Genomic DNA, 6,036 nt, shown 5'->3' on the forward strand with positions numbered 1-6,036 from the left:
AGAGTTGGGCACTGTGCACATGTAGGGCACCACCATCAGTGCATGTCTTGGCTTAACATGAATATTACTTAGGGCATTAAGTTCAAATGTTTAATCTAATAGATAAATTCTAGGAAATATATTTGCTGATTCAATCAGCAAATTGCCTTTTCTGTCCCAAAAACAGGTGCACATGACTTTTTGAATTGTTAAGATTTGCTTAGACTTAACCTTTGCTGTGGATGAAGTGTGCCTCCATTCCATCGATTCCCATTTAGTTTCAGGGGGTGTCCTAAGATAACTAAGTTTCATACCCCGTGACTATCAGAGAAATAAATTCATCGCCGTCTTTATCGTAGCGTATAAAGAACTGAAGTGCACTGCCCATCCGTTGTATTTGTGTTGTTCAGTAAGAATTTTGCGTACCCAATGTGAGCAAAGATTTCTAAATTTAAGTTTTTCAGTAACAATATCATATATTAGTGATAGGGAGATTTGTGAACGTTCAATAGCAAGAGCACTAACTGTAAACATACGGGTTTCCTTAAACCTTTTGAATAATATAATATTATTAATGATAATGTTTAGAATTAATATTTGGCAATTCATAAAAATTATTGTTTTGTGTTAAATTTATAAAATTACACCAAATTATGAAATCCTATGAATGAATCAGAGAAATGTTATATAAGTGCTGTCATGTGAATCCATGCATTAAGTATATCTTGATACTTTAAATTTCAACCTAGGCAGTTGTGATTTGGACTCTTAAGTTTAATTGCTCAACTATAAACATATATGTCTTTGTTGTAAATGTGTTGGCGAATTTCATAGAAATCAATTTAGATATTGCTCATTTATTTTGGCATTTAAAAATTTGGTTTATATAACTTGGGTGTATTTAAATACATTCCTTAACTTAAAATTCCATCATGGCTAGAATCTGATTAAGACATATTCTCAGGGTCGACTATTACTAATGTTTAAAAAAAGGTTAGAGAATGTAAATATATTTGTTAGTTCATTTCTACATATCATTTTAAAATTGGAATGTGCCAAAAATACATTTTAGACATCAGTAAGTCAAAGTATGTATTTTCCAAAGAAATTGTGTATTCATTAATACCATTTGAGCTACAAAACCTATACAATACCTGACACTGAGGAATGAAACCATGCTTGACCTTCCAGCTCTCAAAGACCAACCCTCACTCAAACGTGTTCTTGGATGTTTTGCCTACTCCTCTAAGCAGATTCTTTTTTCCCAATATACTTCATTTTTATCTTTGCAATACTTTTCCTTTGCCCCCTGATACAATAAACGATTGTCAAATAAAAAACAAGATATAGCCTATGCTATCTTCAGAACCATAACTCACGACAACCCTCTGGTTGTTGTTATGAAACAGATGCCTTAGATTTTCCCTCGTTTCGCTCAATCGATAACCAGCCTATAGTCTTCTTTGCTCATACCCTATTCAAAAGTGAGAGGATTCACTGTGACGCGAGAGGAGAAAGAGGCTGCTGACATACAATTTTAAAATCGTTTACCGTTTAGGAGCCGAGAATGTCAAAACAGCAGATATGTTGTCACGAGCAACCAGTTCATATATGTTATGCCAACTCCATGAAACAATGTTCTACCCAGGGATTAACAGAATGTTACGCTGCTTGACAAATTGGGGTCCAATGGCATCCGAGGTGTGCCTCTCTTGTGATAGTTCATTTTTAAGCCATAAATCTCAAGTTGTCTAAATTTCAAACCATGTTTCTAATTCAATGAACATTATTTATGGAGTCCCTCAAGGATCAATTCTCAGCCCTATTCTGTTCCTGCTCTCTGTCAATGACAGAATCATCACTACCACACGGAAGAATCATGCAGTATACGGATGATACGACTCTTTGTTTTAATGAAACAATAAAATCAGTTTTAGAACAAAACACCTTTGTTGCAGTAAACAGTTGTATGCAACATTTTCACAGCCTCAATCTAAAAACAAATTCTTCAAAATCTAATGATCTAAATTTTTCTTTGCGCTCGATAGACTGCGAATATGGCCCGGCTATTGTGTTGGATGAGGCCATATTAGAAGAGGTCTGTTCCTCAAGATTCGTTGGAATTTACCTTGATCAAGGTTTGACACCACCCAGCAGAGATCACTTCTGGCTGGTTTATACCTATCAGTTGAACCCACCACTGGGCACACAGCAAAAACCGATGTGCCACTTCAATCTGGGCAACCTTATGGATGTCCAGTAGCGGCACATCATGTTGATATTCTGGGGTTCATGGGCAATTCGATAGGTCTAGTCTACTGTGGAAGACTGTTGGAGTTGGTGGGGTTCGTTCCCTTACCTCAGAGGTTCTTGTTAACGTCAACAAGGGTGTGCCACCCCCTGCCTACTTTAACTGGAGAGGCTGGTTCAGAGCTGGCCTCCCCTTCTTCCGGGATGACATTGAGATGTAGTGCCCTAATTCTTCCTCATGGATCTCGATAGGAGGCGGCCCCTACTCCCTAACCTTACCCATCCTGAATATCCCATCACTCCGGAAGCAGCACAAAGGTTCTTACAGGACTAAGTGCAATTTATAAGCTTCTTGTCCTAAAAGGAAAAAAACAGGTTTGACATAGAATTTTCATATCGATTACGCTTGGTCCAAATTAGCCTCTGGCATTTATGTGTTGAGTTCTCTAGCTAAATACTGCCCTTTTCAGGTTATAATGACGGCTTTTATTATGGCTTGATCTACCCACATCTCACCTATGGACTAGTGCTGTGGGGAACATGTGCAAGTATCCAATTTTTAAGAGCGTTCAAGCTTCAAAAACGAGCGATAAGCATTATTGCAAAATTAAAATTAATTAATTGCAACTGTTAACTCTGCCAAGTCTCTACATTTTAGAAACATCGTCATATTGTATGCTTAACCTTGACCAACTGACGGGATGTTCACTCGTACGAGACAAGAGGCAGAGAAAACTACCGAACCAGGAGACACAGGACGGTAGTTCATGAACGTTTGCCCTCACAGGCAGGAGTTCATCTCATCAACAGCTTGCCAAATGAAATTAAAAATTTGCCTACGCATAAAGCATTTAAAACTCGTTTGGAACGCTATTTAATGTCCAACACTTTTTATAGCATGAACGAGTTTATGGCGTATAACTAGGAGACCGCAAAATCTGAAGACTTGCTCTCGAATTGAGGTGGGTAAAAAATTGGCGATGAATGGAGCAGAGTGAGTGTCAAAATGTATGCATGAATGAGAGTTCGAAAATGCATGTATGCATGTGTGTCAAAATTATTAGATACTAGATGTTTCCTATACAAATGTACTTTTTGTCTCCGCAATAAATAATTGACTATTGACTATGTACTACTGGAAACGTACCATAAAATTATTCCCTTGAAGAAGTCAGAAGGATAACATCAGGCTGTGCTAAATTAAACACCAAGGTCACCTTATTAAAGTAACAGTACCTATGCAGGAATATGAACTTAAAAAATGTATTCTCTCTCAACTGTTACGTCTTACTGTAGTCAATGAGTACTATTTTCGTTTCCATTTACCTTTTCTCTGCCATAATTTTAATTCTGCTAACGTGATAAAATGCCCCAGTAACATTTTGCTACATTTGTTCCTCCTGCTTTAACAGTTCCTTATAACTCACTGCGAACCCGTTCTTTACCACTCGAGTAATTCCGGTCTTTACCCACGTTGCACTTTAAATGGTTAGTAGACCTTACCCCCTTATTTTACCACAATTGAGAACTCTCTTTAATATAGTAATATGTAGCCTACCATTTAACAGTGCCATTTAAACTCTTTACTGTCGAAAGTGTGTTCGATTTTCGAATTCGACAAGACATACACAATGACACATGATATACTGACATGTTAGCTGATTTAACACACTGAATATCAAAATCATACCTCGATAAAACAAACCTTATCTTTTCATGCTGCGCAAATTTGTAACCATTTTTGGTCCAAAACTACTTAATAAGGTGTAATGACCTGTGTTACGGTCATAAACTGGATTTCAGGGCATAAAAGAATATGTGTGAGAACTATAGGCTTTTTAATGTTTAAAGGATCACAACTCTGAATACGTAACTTAACGTAACCAAAGAGGCATCTATTTCTAACTTCATTATAAGCAACTAGGTGTGTTGTCCTCCTCCGTAGACTAATGGTTATAGTCTCGGCTCTCTAACCGAGAGATCACGGGTTCAAATCCTGGGGAGGTCCAATTATGTACTTATAATTAAACATCCGTGCACTTCGAAGCCGGTATAGCTAACGCTGGGGCTTAAATGAGATAAAAAAAACTAGGTGTGCTATTATAGATGATACAAGTATAAATCTTTAACCTTATGAAAAGCTGTTGGTTAACTTCAAACTTTAACTGTCCAGAAAATACACCTTGCATCCACATGGGAATTATGTGGTATAACTTTCTTGCGCTAATTAATTCTGGTCCGTAAAGCATAGATAGCGCCACTAAACATAATCTTTAGTTTGTATGTCGTAAACCATTTTAATATTGTAGTAATTAATTTACTTTTATTAATTAAACTGAAAATAGTGCGTATTTGTATTATTATGAGAGTTTACACTATTATTGAATATTTAATAATTTTCTAGAATGTGATTATAATCACTGAAATATTTTCACATAGATAGCGTGAAACTACAATATTTCAAGTGACAACAGATCGGATGCATACACTCTCATATACTGTTACATAATTAAAACTTAAAAGGTACATCCTTATGCAACATATTATACATAAATCTCAGTATAAAAGACAAATTAGGAATACACTTATGGGTAATAACTTAGTTACTTCAACCTTGCATGAAAATCTAAAGAAACTGTCTTCACATGTATCCGTTTCTTAGCGTGAATAATTAGTAACTTAGGCGTTTTAGAATCTATCTCCTTAAGTACATTTACATGCGTTAATGTATTTTTGCAGTGACTAAGATAATGCCAATTTATACTGCCACATCTTTCAAGCCTTGAAAAGTTTGTTGCATTATTTTCTAGAAACCCCGGAGGTGAAGTAATGCCAAAAGGCATTCTTTAAGCTGTAAAATTGCAACAAAGCTTATAATATGGAAATAGGAAACTAATCACCTTCTACGTGCGGATTTAATATTACAGTTAAATCTTAACTTTATTATACCTCCATTTAATTTTAACTGGTATTATATGCTGAATGAAGCATGCTCAGCTTATTGGAGCTAATATTCCTTCATCGAGTAATCTCTCAAGCACTTTTTCAATCATATGTTTTAAATGGAACGGTATCAGCCGTAGTTTAATGTACTCAGATTAGATTCTTTAATAGAAATTAAAGAGGGGGATATAATGGACACATTAGTTCCCACCGGGTCAATCTAAGTATATTGCTCACCCCCAAATTCTGCTAGTAGGAACTATCTGCATCTTCAACAAAATTTAAGAGCTTCTGCTTAATGCTGACGTCGAATTCATCACCTGGCTGTGAGGTCCAAACAGCGTTCTTCTCCTAACTCCAAAACATCTCATAGTCCAAAATACCATTTGTAGCAGCTTTAGTTATTCATTGTTAGCAGTCTCCTCCGGCTGATTACATAGTCTAAACATAAGATCTTTAGTGATGCTAAGGTGAGTAGATTTTTCTTGAATTGAATTTTATATTAATAAAATAAGTTACCTTTATATAAGAAGTTCTTTGTTTAACTTCGTTACCCAGTTAGTGAGCTGGATGTTAGTACATTTAATGTGATTCTTACCAAATGACTGCCCAGAGAAACTCTGCCACCAATGACAGTACGTATCTCCTGAACCATTTCCTAATAGCTTAGTAGGTAATCGACTTGCTTATACCACGTGGATGTACTTACGGGAAGAGTTTGGTTGTAACTATACGATCTTTAGTTTTCCCCATAAGGTCAATGTTAAACTTCAAAAACTGTAAAGCCCCCATTTTTTTGTCTCAAGCATTTTTAATTGCACTTAAATATTACAGACTAATGCAATATTGTTTCTAACATGGCAA

This window comes from Homalodisca vitripennis, chromosome 4, assembly GCF_021130785.1.
Source record: "Homalodisca vitripennis isolate AUS2020 chromosome 4, UT_GWSS_2.1, whole genome shotgun sequence".
NCBI lineage: Eukaryota > Metazoa > Arthropoda > Insecta > Hemiptera > Cicadellidae > Homalodisca > Homalodisca vitripennis.